The 18404-nt window shown below is 39.4% G+C and overlaps 1 pseudogene; it reads right to left on the bottom strand.

Annotated features, from left to right (window-relative positions):
- Window positions 1-2246: 2246 nt before the first annotated feature.
- The window catches only part of LOC101534434 (histone H3.3A-like), an 84105-nt pseudogene continuing 67947 nt past the window's right edge, over window positions 2247-18404 (bottom strand).

The following is an 18404-nucleotide window of genomic DNA, read 5'->3' as shown; positions in this document are numbered from 1 at the left end:
TTAGACTATATGGAATTGTACCATAAAATGAAAATATAAAATAGAAAAAATATTTATTGTGCCTTTATTTCTTCTTTTGCTCCTGGCCATTGTACTTCTGATTCGCAGATTCTTCTCCTTGAGGCAGGTTTCTAAGCTGTGTCATCCTCAGGTCTTCAATTTGATTTTACTTATTGTGGTTCTTTGGTACACAGTTCTTTGTGTGCAGTCACTTTTGCCACTCCCTCCAGTGAGTTCCAGGTCTCGTTCTTATGTTAGATTTCCACCATATTCTCCATCGCTCCAGCCCCTGGCTCACCACTCTCCCCCTCCTGTGACACCGTGCCGAAACTACACCATTGGCTGTGCAAACATCCTCTTACTTCCAGTTCGAGCAGGTCCCAGCATTAGGGAGACAACCAACTGGGTTGTTGGTTACTTATCTCGCTGCAACCTGCTAGCCATTAGGTTTGGGAGCCACATGGACCTATTTTGATGTGTGTAATGCCAAAGTCAGTATTATTTTTCTTGTGGGACCAGTGCAACACACTGAGCTCAATGAGTTCACTCCCAGGTCAGCACATGTGCAGCTCACTGTTTTCCCTACAATCTTAAAGCTTTTGCCACATTGTGTAAAATGGTGACTGATGTGCCACTACTAGAGATTTTGATCTGCTGGCCGTCAGGTCTGAGGGTTACCCAGGTCTATCTTGGGTGAAACCTGTAGGATGCCATATCGTTGCAGTTCACTGAGCGAGAAATGAATTCACTTTCAGCTCAGTGCATGCACAGTCCTGTCTCATATCCTTTGTTTCCCTACACAGAATGGTGCCTGATTTGGCTGTGAAGAGCAGGCTAGGCTATGAAATCCACCCTAGTATCACACCGCCTGTTTAGGACCTGTTGTTCTGTCTCTGCTCCTGGTCAATCAAGCAGACCAGCAGGATGGGCAGTTCTTTGTCTGGGTTCACTTCCTGACCTCCCAGTGAATCTCCCTTCCCACATGGTTACTGGTGTAGTTCTGGCTGCCAGTGGAGTTCAGATTGCCATTCACTGAATGCTGCTTGGGCATTGGTCACTGCAACACCACACTGTTGTGTCAGTTGCTTTCCTGGGTCTGTTAGTCTCCAGGTGCCCCTCTGCTGTCATCCTGTCATCTCTCATTTCCTGAAATGTGCCCTCTCTGCTTCACACTGGCTAATGTTTCCTCATCTGTTTAAATGTGTCCTTTCCCTATTCCACCATCTTGATTCTTGACATATGGCCAATGCTAAGAATATAAGGAATGTGGTACGTATGCTTCAGATGATTTTATAGAGGTTGAAAAAGATTCTGCAATGGCATAATATTCATTTAAACAATATAATGTTTTGTTTTGGCATCAATACTGAAAACTTTTGGGGGAGTCATGTAAAACTTGGCTCAGTTTTATAAAATACATGACTTTTAAAAAATAGATAAATTAGAACTAAGAAAAAAACCTTCAGGTTTTAGCAGAAAATTTTTGTGGAGCCAAAAAAAAGTTGAACTGAGTTGAACCAAGATAAAGATAGTACAAGTAGAAGCTGATGAATGCAAAGATGAGATTAGTCCAGTTTAATCAGGAATATGAAGAAGCAAGAGGGTAGAATTGGTGGATTTGGGACCTGACCAAATGCATCAGTGTTCATGTCACTCACTATGACAAGAGAAAGATGAGAAGGTTTTGGAAGCAGCTAATTAAGAATTTAATTCTGTTTGTAAATTACATTTACATTATGACAGGTTTTCTGTCTTTTCATATATTTACCATATCATGATGTCTTTAAATATCAGAAAGTTAAGTTTATAAATTGTAATGAGGGACTATACCACCATGATAACACAGAGAGAAATGGTGGGAAGAAATATGGGGAAGAATAAGGAAAGGAGAAGAAACGGACCCCTACCCCATAAAACTGCATTGTGAGAAATAATACATAAAATAAGAGTTTTGTTTCTGTGTATTACTTTTTTAGTTTAATGTATTTTAATAGAAAATTTACAGGAATAGCACAGAAGACAGACAACATTAAAAGCATGTAGGACAACTCAGAAAAGTATAGTGAGTGGATGGAATCTACTACTGTATGATAAAAATACTACAAACATCATTTAGTTGCCATCAACAAGAAATTTACTTGTTTCAAAAAAATCCAAATGCTGTCAATACCTGATTTCTGTCCCCTAGTTTTCCCTTTGAAATCATATACTTAGGTACCTTTTGACCCTATTGGGGGGAAAAAAATCTAACGTTCAGAGTTAACAATACCACAGATAAGAAGAGAAAAAAATTTTGTTTTCAGAATGAAATGTTTCTTCTCATAATGGATTCTAAGTTGTCCATGTATGCGGTGTGCTAACTGGATGCCTTTTGGCATACCTGTTGCACGTTTGGCATGGATAGCACCCAGGTTGGGGTCTCGAAAACGGCCAACAAGATAGGCCTCACTTGCCTCCTGCAAAGCACCAATAGCTGCACTCTGAAAGCGCACATCTGTTTTGAAATCCTGAGTAATTTCTCGCACCAGACGTTGGAAGGGGAGTTTGCGAATCAGAAGCTCAGTGGACTTCTGATAACGTCTGATTTCAGAGCGCCACAGTACCAGGCCTGCAACGGTGAGGTTTCTTCACCCCTCCAGTAGAGGGCGCACTCTTGTGAGCGGCTTTTGTAGCCAGTTGCTTTCTTGGTGCTTTGCCACCAGTCGATTTGCGGACAGTCTGCTTTGTACGAGCTACGGTGTAAGTACTTCCTTACTCACCTGCCCCCTGCTCCTTTGGCTGGAGCTCGGCGAGCCAGAGGCTACGCTGGCAATGGGAGCAACCGCGGCGGCGTAGTGGCGGCTGCGAACACCTGCTCCTGTCTATTACTTTGAAAATATAAAGGGTGTCTTCGTTACGATGGTTCAAATTGCAATTTTTTTTAAAGATTTATTTATTTTTATTGCAAAGTCAGATATACAGAGAGGAGGAGAGACAGAAAGGAAGATCTTCTATCCGATGATTCACTCCCCAAGTAAGCGCAACGGCAGGTGCTGCGCCCATTCGAAGCCAGGAGCCAGGAATCTCTTCTGGGTCTCCTATGCGGGTGCAGGATCAACCTCTTCTGGCTCTCCCACGCGGGTGCAGGGTCCCAAAGCTTTGGCCTGTCCTCCACTGCTTTCTCAGGCCACAAGCAGGGAGCTGGATGGGAAGTGGAGCTGCCGGGATTAGAACCGGCGCCCATATGGGATCCCGGGGCGTTCAAGGCGAGGACTTTAGCTACTAGGCCACGCCGCCGGGCCCTGTTTCATTTTTAAAAAACATTTTATTCTCATTAAATTCTTCGGTGACTCATAGATCATACAGTAGTAGCATCATTTTCCTCAAGAAGATTTTTTTATTTCCTTTTTCATTTCTTCAGTGACACATTATTCATTCAGTAGCATGTTATTTAACTTCACGGCATTTTTAATTTCTTTTTTTCTTCCTGTTGTTGATTTTGGTTTGTGGCTTTTCATTTAAGGGGATGTACAGTAATCATCTACCGGAGACTATAATGTTCAGATGTGAGGGTACAATGCAGTATGCATCTCTATTTCCAGGTCAGAGATGGACCCTCAATGAAACTGTTAACTATGTCCTCACAGTAAGGTGCTGGACTCTGCCAATATCCAAGGCCATAATGATGAACGCAAGACTGTTTATGAAGAACTATCCTATAGTAATAATGTAGGGGAACTCAGTGGGAGGAGAATGGGACTCGTGGAAGGTCTAAGGAAAATCCCCAGGCTTATGGAACTGCATCATAAAATGATGATAACAATAATAAAAAAGAAGTAAATTTTTACAGTAGTTTTCACTGATGCCAGAATAAAGCGTAATGTTATTTAAATGAGTATGAAGCCCTTGTAGAATCCCTTTTCAACCTCTGTAAAATGACCTGAAAGGTATCTATCACATTGCTTATACTCTTAGCAATGGCCATAATATGTTCCTTGAGTGTATCAAGTCTTTCCCTGATCTATCCCAAGGCCTTCCCAGCTTTTCCTTCTCATTTCCATCCCCTACGTCAGGCCGCTGTCATTTGGTAGCCACAGCGTCTCCTGACTCTTTCTGCTATGGCGAGTCATGATGCTTCAGTGACTTTGCATCTCAGCTCTGTTCCACTCATAATCCTTTCATCTAATAGTGATTTACCTGCATTTATGTATTCTTTGCCAAGTTACAAAAAATCTGTGATCTTGCATGACTTACCTAACAAGCCATCAACAAGTGTATGTGGAACAAATGAATAGATTTAGTTAGTAATTACTATGTGTCCTGAGAATGCAAACTAGCAAAAACGTATTTCCTGAGTCCAAGTCAGAGAAACATTAATGGAAGGGTTGTAATTGATCAGAGCCTTGAGGCATCAGTGTAATTTTTAGAGGAAGAGATAGGAGGAAAGCAATCCATGTGTTCTCATGTGGGACCTAGAGGATTGATTTTTGAACTGCAAATTCTTCAGCTCCTTATCAATGTCATTATTGAACCTTAGCCAGTAATTTGCATTCAGATTAGTACATTATTTCTTTCTTTTTCTGCAGTCTCCTCTCTATGCAACAGAGTGGATTGTAGTGTTTTATTTCTTCCTTATAAGAAGATTTAATTAATAGCAATGCTTTCAGAAGACCAATAACCTATGAAGGGTATTCTTTTGTTGTAAATATTGATGTTTATTGGTTATTTTAAGCCCAGCAGAAAATGAAGTCCAAACAAATCATTCCAAGAAATGACAAAATTGTATTTTAATAAGGCCTCCCTAGGGTGTATGGTCTCGTTAAAATTTTATTACCATGCTTCAATAACACAAGGTCTTTAAAGGTAACTCTTAAAAGTAAAATCAGCAGCAATTTAATGATCTCTAATATTTACAACTTAAGTGGTTCATCTTATTATTCAGAGTACAACAATTTTTGCTCGGAGAATTTGGGCTCCTAGCTTACCTCTGCCATTGCCGTTTATTTATTTATTTATTTATTTATTTATTTATTTATTTATTTAGCAAGCAACTGCCACCGGAAGGACCTCAATGACCAAGAATTGGAAAGACATCTTTCTGTCTCTAGGTGGAGCCACATGAACACAGTTTATTTGTATTTATAGAATTATTTATTTAAGTCGTTCAAGCAAATACATCTTTTCTTCCTTCTCCTTTCCTTCCTCCTTCCCTCCTTGCTTTCTTCCTTCCTTTATTTTTTTCACCTTATATGTTTCTCCATCTCTTCCTTTCTTCCTTCTTAATTAAAAGAAAAATAATGGAAATATGTGTTTTAAATATCAAATGGTTAAAGTTTTATACTTGAAATTGCCCTTGATGATGCTGTATTCTAATTACTTCTATAAGTTGTAAGAAATTTGACTTTCATGATTGGCTAGGAATAGAGCAGAAGCCTTGGCAGAATGCATTTCCCTTTTTGTTTTTCCTGCTTTACAAAAGTAATCTATTGTTTTCATTCCTCCCCAAAATGATTTTCTCTCCCTAATCAACACAATAAATGCTATAGTTTTGTCCCACCAACTTCCTTATCCATCAGGATGCTCACCTTCGCACAAAGAAAGCAAAGACTCTTCAGCTAGGGTAGTGATAATAGTTCAGGCATTCAATTAATTTTCTCAAAACGTATTTCTTAAAATATTTAAGGTTCCTGCAAATTATACTCAGTGCTTCCCTCTAGCAGCCATATTTTTTAATTTCTGGAAAAATATGTAATCCTAGAGGCAAGCTCATACTGCCAGAAAGGATTGTGTGGTGCAGAATGAGGGACAATTTGTAGCTGAAAAAATGAAAGTATCAAAAACAGGTCTCCACACTAGACTAGAAGGAAGAGGGGGGGGATAGAAAATAACTCTACGCTGTGTGGTTACCATGTTCCTTAGGTCTTGAGCCCAAACCTTAATCCCATGAAACTAGTCATTACAGTTTCTCTATGAAGTCAGAATATTTCAGATCTCTACACACTAAAAAGAAGAACCTCTGAACTCACATCCTGAGGGCTTATGCTACACTTGAGATTATGGCAAATAATTGTGGAAGTATAACCTGTCTCTATTTCTGAGGAACTGTCAAGTAAAGAAGAAAGCAACTCCCAGGAGAGATTTACAAACTCATCATACTGTTGTGGAAATAGGACCCACATCCAAACAGAAACATACCTGGCCAGGGTAAGCAGCTGAAAGTCTTTACGGAAGAAATGGTGGCTGTTAGTGTACAGGAGAAAAGACACTCATCTCTCTGGACAGGAAAAATCAATGAATTTGCTTAATCCCCGGTAAACGTGTACTGACGATGTTTAACAAAAAAAGACAAGGACTATATCTAAGCTGTAAGGACAAATGAGGTGCTTCATTTACACGAGAAAACAAGTGAGTTTTCTGGTCAGAGAATATGATAGACACTGTGAGTGAGGAACATAGCAAATGAAAGTATGAGGAACTTGTGCCATTTTCCAAAAATTTAAGAGGAAATTTGAATAAAAGAATAACAGCTTTTCAATTTCACTATGGAAATTTTGAATCTTGAGCCAAGGCAAACAGTATAACGACTCTCTGTGTGTCTACTCACGTTCAGGTAAGAATCAATGTTCTAGTACATATTTAGGTTTATATGATTGAATATGTGGAATAAACAGGTTGGTGGTAATGTACACTTGAATAGTCTGTCACAAAAGTGTATTGTTAATTCAGGATGAGATTAAACATTCACAGAAGGTGAGAGCAATTCTGCTTTCAACCTGACTCTCCATAGATCAAAAACAGGAACTTAAAGGGAGTTGGTGTTTTGCACAAGCAGCCCATTGGAAAGTTACTCGTGGTGGGTACAGGTGGAAATGATGCTTACATAATAACTACAGAAATCAATCCCTTCCAACAACAAGTCCAGCTAATAACTATGTTTCAGAAATTGTGACTGTACATAACATTTGACAAGAATCTTGTTAAATGCCAAACTGGTTTATCTGTGTTATTTTGTTAAACTCACTGAAAGAAACCATTGTTGTTCTGCTTTACATGTAAAGTAACTGAAGCATCGAATATTTATTCGCTATGGTACACATCCCAGAAATGACAGATCTAGGTCTGTAATTCAGTTAATACAATTTCCAAGTGTGGTTGTTTGTTCATGCTCAAGAAACTAGCGAATCCGGTTTTTTGCTCAACAATATTCTGCTCTGGCAACAGAAGACAGACTGCTTCTAAGAGAGATGAAATACGCTATCTAGGGCTGTTCAGGGTGTTTTGAGGTTCACATGATGAATATGCGGCGTAGATATGACAGTCTCTTCTTTGCCATGAAGAACGTAGCTGGAGGCACAATGTAAAACTTGTACTTGGGCCCAACATTATGGCTCAGTGACTAAAACCCTCACCTTGCATGTATTGGGATCCCACATGGGTACCGGGTCGTGTTCCCACTGCTCTGCTTCCCATCCAGCTCCCTGTTTGTAGTCTGGGAAAGCAGTAGAGGATGGTCCAAAGTCTTGGAACGCTGCACCCTGTGAGAGACCTGGAAGAAGCTCTTGGCTTCAGATATGCTTGGCTCTGGTTGTTGCAGCCATTTGAGGAGTGAACCAGAGGGCAGAAAATCTGTCTATCCTTTTCTCTGTAAATCTGCGTTTCCAGTAAAAATAAATAAATCTTAACAAAAAATAACTGTGCCATTAAAAGTCACCATGTGATACATTTAATGCATGTTCTGTGTATTTGCTTTGCCATGTTTCCTTGGTTTTCTAGCAAGGTGACAATTTCAAGAAACACAGTTTGTCCATACAGAAGTCATTCTGGAAAAGGGATTAGAGATAGATGGCTAGATTTAGGGCAAATCAGTCCAGAAAGTATAGATCCAGTGGAATATACAGGCAACGTGGACATGTTAAAGATATTAAGGGAACAACTGAGTGTATGGCTCCATTCCAAGCCGAACACTATCCGCAGGGGGTTGTCATTGTTCTTTTACCGAAATAAGAACAACTTCCTTGTGGTATCCAAATACCTTGGAATTTTCAGGTGATTTGTATATATTCAAGAATAAACAATTTTTAAAACATATGTGTTAGGTCTCTTGTATGCTAGAAAAAATATTTCCTTCTCTACTTGTGAATTTGTGTATGTTATTAATTAGAACAAAGATAGCTTTTACAAGATAATCAATTTAGAGAAAATTTACGTTAAAGATAGCAAAATATGCCTGAGCAAGATTTTATTTGCTGGGTAAGAATAGATTTTAAGACAGAAGAGAAATCATACCAATTTGAGTATGGAATGATGGGCAACAAAACTAGAAAATCTAATGTTAAAATATCACAGGCTTTATATAAGCAGCATTTCATAGAACTTCCTCATTTTTAAAATGGAAAATCTGAGATCTGGAAAAGGGAAAATCTGTAAATCACACAGGAAGTAATTTATAAGGAAATGACTGGAGCTTTTACTTCTTAAGCCAGTAATTTTAGAAAAACATATCACTTTTCTCCCTTTTGGGTATAACCAACTATAGAAAAATATAACAGAACCATCCCCACTCCTTAAAAAAATAAGTTGGTTGCATATGTAGGAATAATAGTATGGCTTAACTAATTTTCTTGCCCATTCTTATTCAGACTTCATATATTGCTTTCATTTTAACTCAAAATACATGTGTCTGGAGGATGCTATGAAATTAAGTTGTCATGATTTCATTTGAAAGTAGTTTGTGGACAGGATTTAGTGATTGAAAACATTTTTTAAGTTGTTCAAATAAGTTTAAGCATTTAAAAGGACTTATTTGAAAGGCAAAAAGAGATAGAAGGAGAGACAGAGATAAAGGGATCTCATCAACAAGTTCCTTCCCTAAATAACCCCAGTGATTGGTCCTGGGCTAGGACCTGAGGCAGGAGCTGGGAATACAACCCTGGCCTCGCACCTGGGTGGCAGAAAACCAACTGCTTAAGTCATCACCTTTGACTACTAGGATCTGGCATTTCAGGAAGCTGACGTCAGGAGCCAGGACCAGTGATCAAATCTAGATATGCAGATGTGAAATTCACATACCTAAACCATTAGGGTAAACATTCACTCCCAAAGACAAGTAGTTTTGAAAGCAAAGGAGGTGGTGAGGCTGCTATCGAAAGCAAGAGCAGGGCAAAGCCTCTCATGGCCCCAGTGAGAGCCCTGGTTCAGCTTGATCCACAGAAGGATTTAAGCAATGTGCTCAAATGCTTGAGATCTGGTTTCTGCAAGACGTAAACAAAATAATCTCCTTGCAAGATGTATTGGAGTTCACAGGCACTGAAAATGACCAATTTCTTAACACCCAGTAATTATTAACACCTAGTAGTTGCTAGTCTGTGTAGTGGGGTTTATTGATAGTAATCAAGAGGAAAAGGAAGGTTGTACAATGGTCTCAAGGACAGAAAAAGAAGGATGTGGTGTCAGGATCCTCATTCTAGACACGACATCATATTCCACTCCCTTAGAGGTTTTCATAGTTTTGCTGTATTACTTAATAGTTCTTCAGAAATACCAAGAATTCAAAAGGGGATTCCCTGGGCCCAAACCTGTGTCCCAGTGTCCGGGTTTGAAGAAACCACAGTGCTGACAGTTCTTAACCAAATTTTTTGGCATCTGAGTTGTTAGCCTTCATTGAATTATACACCTTATAATTTCATCATTTTGCAAAAGTATCCTTTGATCATGTAGTTTCCATATGCCCACATTTCTTTGCACAGGGGACATGGAATATGAAGTTCTTTGTAAAAAGTACATACCTTAGAATGATTGGTGGTACCAGACTCCTTGCACTTGCTGTGAATTATCATTTTTATTTAAGAAGCATGTATTTTAATGGAAGGTCAGGATTACAGAAAGATAGGGAAAGATACATAGAAACAGAGAGATCTTCCATCTGTCGCTTCATTCCCCAGGTGGCTGCAATGATCGCTGCTGGAACAGGTCAAAGCCAGAAGCCAGAATCTTCCCCCCAGTCTCCTACATGGCTGGCTATAGCTGGAGCCCAAGTACGTGGGCTCTACATTGGGCACAACATTTTATCTTCTGCTTCCTGCGACCACTGTCAGAGAGCTGGACTGGAAACAGAGCATCCAGAACTGGATCCACTGATCATACGGGAGGTATATCTACCATGTTATAGCACTGATACTACAAATTATTAAAATAAGTGCAGACGCATTTTTAAAATTTGTACAAGTCTTACAAATTTGCAGAGTTCTTTTGTCCAGATTATTTTTTTTACTTTTTATGACAATGTTCTGAGTTAAGTTCTTATATGATCATATTTGAGAGGAGACAACAAGACTGATCCAATTTAAGCAACCAAACCTAAAAGAGATTCAGGATCACAGGCCTATTCGATAGTGAATGCAGATCATCTGAAGCCAAATTCAGTATATAGTAGGGAGTTCTCATTTCCCTTGTTTAAAAGGAAACATGACACATCTTTGTCCTTGCCCACAAGATACTATTAATTTCATTTCATATGGAATACACACACAGAGAGATGCACGCACAAAGGTAAGTGTATGTAAAAAGGAAGCGAGGCAGATTGAAGTCACTAGGTGTAGGGGTGGTCATGGACATCGACTAGGTAAGCACAATATTTTTAGAGAGTAGAAAACCAAGCATTCATTTTGGATGATTGTAATAATCAAGTTGTCCTCCACCCACGGGCACTCTCATCTGTAAACATTCCAAAAGGAATAGGACATTCCATTCTTGGCTGCAAATGAAACAAGCAAATGAATCATCTGAAAATTCAGGGTTGGAATAGGTTTTCATCTGATTAGAATGACAGATATCTACATGCACAGGTTCTCTATAAACCTTGTGCCCCACAGTAACCCCATCTATGACACCTGCCAACTTCCTATTCTGATTCCGCCTAACCTAAAGAAGCCATGTTTTTTTTTTAAAGATTTATTTATTTTCATTACAAAGTCAGATATACAGAGAGGAGGAGAGACAGAGAGGAAGATCTTCCATCCGATGATTCACTCTACAAGTGAGCTGCAACGGCCGGTGCTGCGCCGATCAGAAGCCAGGAGCCAGGAACCTCCTCCGGGTCTCCCACATGGGTGCAGGATCCCAAAGCTTTGGGCTGTCCTTGACTGCTTTCCCAGGCCACAAGCAGGGAGCTGGATGGGAAGCGGAGCTGCCGGGATTAGAACCGGCACGCACATGGGATCCTAGGGCGTTCAAGGCTAGGACCTTAGCCGCTAGGCCATGCCGCAGGGCCCAAGAAGCCATGTTTTGTCATTGGAGAAAGAGCAATAGACTGAGATTCTGAAGTGAATTTTGTCATAGTTTGGAGTGACCATGTGACCTTGAAAAACTTGTAAGAAAACCTTCAATTCAGTTTGTCATCTGTATAATGGGACAAATAATACTTTCCAGCCTACTTTTATTAAAAGACTAACTGAGGGTGTCTTATGAGAAAGCACCTTGGAAAGTAAAATATTGTATACATTTTACAAATGTATAGATCATACTATAAAAGCAATGTAGAAATATGGAATGAAAGGCTTCTTGGAAAAATTAGTGTTTTTATAAAAGGGTCTTGTTTTAATAAAATCCTCTTTAATTTTCCTTAAAACAGTTTTCTTTTGCTTCATCATAATTTTCAAATATCATAGGTATACAGAGACCACCAGGAAAATTATGCATGCAAATCTTATTGAAAGTCAATTTCCCTTTAGCTTCCTCTGCAGAGCATCTATTGATTGTCATTTTAAGTAGGGCTAGCCATGCAAGGCATGTCTGCTTTTTACTGTGTTAGTGCTGGGCATGTGGGATAGTGTGGGAGTTGTCAAAGGAGGAGAAAATTAAAATGTGATAGTAAACTGTCCTTCCTTGAAACCTTGATAGATCACCTAATAGCAGTCAAGGAACACAGAATGTTGTTCTCTCTCTGTGACCTGACTCTTTGAAGGTGTTCAGTGCACAAACAGCCTGACACAAACTTGAGATTCCCAGACTTCATCTCAGTCCTACCAACTTGGGACATGTGTTTTATACAAAAAGACCCATGGGTGATCTTCAATGACATCAACCTTTCTAAAGTCTTTCTGTGAATTCATTCTTGACTGACATCAGAATTATTGCAACTATAGGTGCTATCTGGAATTAATCAATCTATGGCTAATCAGATTTTTATAAGTTGCCTCAACATGGCCATTTGGAGGGTCATTTGGAGTCAACAGTCTACTTACTTTGTAAGGTGGAGATCTAAATCAGTTGCTTACTAGAAATGCTTTTTGAAATACACAGCCAGGGTCCAGCGCGATAGCGCAAAGGTTAAGGTCCTCGCCTCAAACGTGCCAAGACACTATATGGGCGCCGGTTCTAAACCCGGCAGCTCCCCTTCCCATCCAGCTCCCTGCTTGTGGCCTGGGAAAGCAAAGCATTGGGACCCTACACCCGCGTGAGAGACCCGGAAGAGGCTCCTGGCTTCAAATTGGCTCAGCTCCAGCCGTTGTGGTCACTTGGGGAGTGAATCATCGGATGGAAGATCTTCTCTGTCTCTCCTCCTCTCTGTACATCTGCCTTTCCAATAAAAATAAATAAATCTTTTTTTAAAAAAAAGAGAAATACACAGCTAGATATTCTCTACCTTTTTTAAATTAACAGATTGCTTGTCACTAAAAACATGTTGGAACAGACAGTAGTAAACAGGCAGTGATTCGAAAAATATTCGTCATTTGAGATCAACACATCTCAGAGTTACAGGACTACCTGCTCTTGATGCAAAACACGTATATAGAGACTAGAGGGAGGCAGAGGTGAGGAAGGGCGGAAGGAAGAGAAAAAGGAAGGGAAGAAGGAAGGAAGGGGAAAAAAAAAAGCAAATAATGAAGAATTTAAAAAATAATAATAATACAGGGCCTGGCGTGGTAGCCTAGTGGCTAAAGTCCTGCTCTTCCATGCATTGCTGGGATCCCATATGAGCACCAGTTGGTATCCTGGCTACTCCACTCCCCTTCCAGCTCCCTGCTTGTGGGTTGGGAAAGCAATAGAGGATGGCTCAAGGCCTTAGGACCCTGCATTCATGTGGGGGACCCAGAAGAATCTCCTGGCTTCAGATTGGCTCAGCTCTCACCCTTGTGCTACATGGGGAGTGAACAAACAAATGGAAGATCTTGCTGTCTCTCCTTCACTCTGTAAGATCTGACCTCCCAATAAAAAATAAATAAAATCTTTGAAAAATAATACACAAACTGAAACTGTTTTCTGAAATTTCTTGGCATATCAAATGTGCCAACTTCAGTGCCGTTGAGAGATGAAGCTTTATGAATGCCCCTTAAAGTTGTTCTCGTGGGTAAGCTCAGCTGACTTTCTAGGTGGAGAAAGGTATCCCCACAATATCCCTCTTTCTTGCTTCCTTTCTATGCTTAGGATACAGCATAGAAGATATCATCAAGCCTTAGAGGAATTTAAGACAAAGCACCTACAAAAAGCCCCAATGTTTACCTAGATTCAGAGCCATTCACCAAATGAGAACAAATCCTAGATGACTGTTCCTGTTTAGTTCATGTCCTAAAAAATATGTTTTATCTCCCACCAAGTCTTTTTATACATCCCTGGAGCTTCAGTTGCCTTCTTAGAAGATGCAATGCACTTTGGGGTTATTGTTCTGTGCCGACACCCACAACTTTCTATTTGCAGTTTCCTGAGAGTATAAATTACAAATGCTCCTTACCACTCTACGTTTCTACATCCAATGCAGTATTCACCCCAAATCTTTTTTGAAGCCTCCCCTGATTACTGAAATAAAATATAATCACAGTCTCCAACTTGTGTCTCTAAGTGAGCGCTTAGGTGTTCTGCTTTCTTGAGAGTTACTTGTACAATTGTTAACCTCCCCACCGGAAACTCATGAATCTCTTTTACTAGGTTATATTTTACTTGTTTGTATTATTTTACAAGCTCTTATAATAGCAATTTCTTAATCAGAAACACATGTGTGCAATCCTAAGTCACCATCTGAATGGGAACATCTTTCTCCAGAAAGCAAAGGCCTTGCTTACAAAGTGTGAGTTGGCAGGTCATGATTATACCCCTCAAACTTTGTGGCCCTTTGAAGCTGCCTCCTCACGCCAGGGGCGAGATCCAAACCTGCTGGACTGGTTCTTCAATCTCAGTGAAGAGAGTTCTTCACTTCCAAAATGGGTTCCGCCCTTTCTCATTGGCCTGCTAGAATGCAATGTAGATACGCTGACAAAACTTTTAGAACATTTTAAAAATAGCTTACTTATTTTCATCTCCTTGAAAAGTAGAACAACAAAGTATGAGAAAAGGATCTTTCATACATTTGCCCACTTACCAAATGCCCACAAAATCTGGGCACAAAAGCAGGGCAAAGAACCTGAAATGATACCTATCTCAGGGGAGCAGCAGGGCCCCAAACACTTGCGCCATTATCTGGTGACTCCCAGGTTGCATTAACGAGAAACTGGAACGTCCGAGACTCAAACTAATATTCTAATATGGCACACAGGTAATCCAATCACTGCTTATTCTATTGAGCGACAATGTCCTGCTCTAGAAATCTTTGTTTCTTTTACTTCAGTGAATTTAAATTTTTTTTCAAATTAGTATTTGTGACACAAAGAAAAATAACATGAAAATTTAAAAATTGTTATAAAATATAGTATTTTCTCTACACAATTATATCTCAGGCTCTTTCCTATATTGCCACGTAGATGAAAGATGTCAAACAATTCTGACAAAAACTAACAATTGTTGCATGATGTTGATGACAGGGAAGTTGGCATGAGAGAGCACGTGCCTAAAAATATATTAGAGATCTTGTAAAGTATTAGAAAGATATGAAAGGAAGATGCAACTGGAAAGGAAAGTAGAAGATGATGACGCTAATGGAACTAAACACGACTGTTCTGAGCCACAGAAACAAATACTGTGCTAAATGAGAGAACTTCACAGTAGTCAGTAACAGAGCAACTAACTCAAGAACTACAATGTCCCTGCTTGATGCAGATTTTGTAGAGAAGACATATCAGCAATGACTAGATACCATAAGTTCTCATTTGTTTGCTTTTATATACACACAGATAGATATTTATTTACTTGTTTGAGAGAAAGAAGAGAGAAGGCAGGCAGGAAGAGAGAGAGTTGAGAACTTTGTTGCAACTACTGTTTCACTCCTCAGATGCTGGCAGTAGTTAGGACTGGGCAAGGCAAAAGCCAGGAGCCAAGAACTCCATTTGTGTTTTTCATGTGGATAGCAGGCGCCCATATACCTGGGTGGGCCATCACCTACTGCTTTCCAAATGCCTTAGCAGGAAGCTGGAGTCCAAGTAGTTCTGGGAATCAGTTTCATGCACTGCTTTACAGGAACCAACACACTAATCCCTGAAGTTTCCTTTTACTGTGTCAGTATATATGAATAATTGGATTTACTCTATTTGTGTCAAGGAGGAAACATTGATGAATTATTTTATGGATTAAATAAACAAGTAGAAGCTAGGAGGGCATAAATTTTATAATTTCATAATCAATGTAAAGAATATTTTAGTGAGCAGGATTACATAGTCAAGATGTAGGCTACTTAAATAGATAGCAGGTTCCCTCTGGATGTTTCTTCAGAAACTGGAAACCACTTAACCACATGATGTACAGTCAAATATGGTGACTAAGAGTTTAGATTCTCAGCCTGACAAACCAAATCCCCACTCACTAGATAAGTTTAAGCAGGTACTTAACTTTTCTGAGCTTTGGTTTCTCCTGCCTGATGTCAGGATTCCTCAGTGAAGGCCTGAAAGGATTAATGAGTAAATGTATGTAGAATACTCAGAACAGTGTCTGGCACGCAGCAAGTGTTCTACATGTTTCATTCCACTGATTGTGTTAGTGGTAAAATTTCTTGTGGTTCAGTAATTTCAATCGGAGATACACTCAGAGATTTAGAAACATTATTAAGAGGGAAATCATGTCATACAGCCGTCTTTTATGGAAAACCTGGTGTTTCTAAGTATCTTAAAACTTTAGCATATATAATCCTATGTATTTTTCAAGATACATATTGTGCATGTTTTAAATTTCATGTAACTTATTTTAAAGGCAAAGAGACAGAAAGAAAGATAAACAGGCAAAGGGAAGTTTCATTTGCCTATTCTTTCCCCAAATGCCTATAGTGGTTAGTGCTGGTCCAGGCTGAAGCCAGGAAATGGAAACTTCATCTGGGTCTTATTCATGGGTGGTAGCTACCCACCCTTCCCAGGGAAGAAGTGGCAGAAAGCGAACTGACAAGTGGAGTTTGCACTTCAACCCAGGGGCTCTAGTGTGAACAGCAGGCAGCCATATCACAAGCTACAATGAATTCCTGCCCCAAATGTTTTACCCTATTATTTCACATATTTCATATTTATTATTTCATGTATTCCTTTCAAGTGTCAATTTTTTAAGCCACCAGTTGTAATGTAGTTTTTATTCTCCTTTACTTTTTAACAAACAGGAGATATAGCTCAAATAACTTAGCAAATATGTTCTAAGTTACATGAACTATTGTTCAAGGAATTGTGAGTTGACTTCAAAGCACTGGATATTTTTGCTAACCTTTGGAACCATAATAAGAACAATAATAAAAATAGTACAGAAGAGACTGTAAGACCATTGTTTCCACATTCTCTTTTTTCCTTCCTGTATCTGGGGGGAAAGGGAGGGACAAAGGGAGAAGCCACACCCCGCCTTCCAACCATTCCAGAGGCCCGGATGTGGGTCATACTCCAAGGGCACTGCTCAAGTGGTTTTAAGTGTTCTGATTTGCTGCCAGTCTCTCCATTCCAAGCACGACAATATCTCTTCAGAATCTGCTGGCTCACGTAGTCCACTTTAGAGTCTCCACTTGCGCAGCTTTTCACTACCAACATTTGGCTGGAATAGTTGATCGATTTATTCTGTCCTTTGTTCTGGTATTAGATGTCCTTAGCAGGCTCCAATGTATTACCATATACTCCAGGTGCACCTGGATATGCTGTCCACTGCTCTGTCTGAGCCATTGAGGAGGCTCAGCTTTGACACATGTGTTCCACAGTCAGACCATGGAACCTGTGATTCTCTTTATGGTTGGGATTCTGAGTCCAGCAGTTCAACTGGGAGGATCCCCAAAGAAACTTTGTCTAAAGTGATCCCAGACCAGATTCTTGTGTGTGCTTGCCAATTTAGGGTCCAGCAGAAACCGTCGCCCCAATCAACCTATGCATATGCTAGTGATTGCAATTGCTGGGTCAGTTCTTTTTCGAGCCCCGTCTTCTACATGAACCAATGGGTGTTGTATTCCAGCCCAATCCTGCCCACCTCCCAGTCAGCCCTCTTAGCTTTCTTTAATCTAGAGCTTTCAACATCCTTTATCTTTTGTGACTATTGAAGTTTTTGAAGTCACTACCTATCACATCTTTTTGTTCATCTGAAAAAAATTTTTCCCAATTGTGTGCTTGCTTTGTTTCACATGATTAGACATATGCTGTACATTCTCATTTGTAACATGGTGTATGTGATAGCATGTCTTCTGCAGTGTGTTACATAAGCACATGTTTACCCCCCTTTCCATCTCCGTTATGTCAGGTGTGGTCTTCTGGTGATGATGTTTCCCTTCTCTTCTCTGTGTAATTACTGTTGATATTTTACATGTTATAACTGATCAAAAGTTTGCATGGAAACAAATACCACACAAATGTCTTTTTAGATTTAGCACCTGTTGTGGATTTTTGTCTGCTCCAGTTTCTACTATAATTTTAAGAAATCTTGCTTCCCAATATATGAGAATATATAACTTGGAATATATGAAAATATAAAATCAATAAAGGAAAAGTAAGAAAAAGCTACCAACCTATTACAAATACAAATATGTGGTTAGTGATCATGATGTCTTCTTTCTTCTCGCAAATGTGTGTGTTACTGGAGTCATACTTCTAATTATTCAGCCCACACATGCCCAAAACATTTACTATTTGGGCTTTACTATAAAAAAGAGATCCTACTCTGCTATTTGACTAAACCACTGTTAATATTGACTCATAAATAACAACTTTTAAATATTTAGTATTGTACATAATTACTTTGGTGGTCAAAATTATTTCATTTTTGGCTTTTAAAAACCTCTTCAAGTTCTTCCCATTTCTTTCTATCTCCTGCTTTCTCTCTTTTCTTCTGTTTTCTGTCCTTATTTCTATAGCTTTCTTTTTAATGGTACAGTAAGATGCTACACCTTCATCTATCACACTGATAATTCCCCAGCTTTGAAGTTAATCAGTTCTCATAGGAGTTCTTGTCTGATTTTGTGGGGAATTCTGTTAGTATTGAATCTGGGCACTGGATGAGTGTTACTGGAATGGGACTGATTATGGCCAATGCCTTCTCCTTTAGGGGAAAATGTG

The sequence above is a fragment of the Ochotona princeps genome, chromosome 3 (assembly GCF_030435755.1).
Source record: "Ochotona princeps isolate mOchPri1 chromosome 3, mOchPri1.hap1, whole genome shotgun sequence".
NCBI lineage: Eukaryota > Metazoa > Chordata > Mammalia > Lagomorpha > Ochotonidae > Ochotona > Ochotona princeps.
Note: the sequence above shows the minus strand (reverse complement) of the source record. Positions and strands in the feature narration are given on the sequence as shown.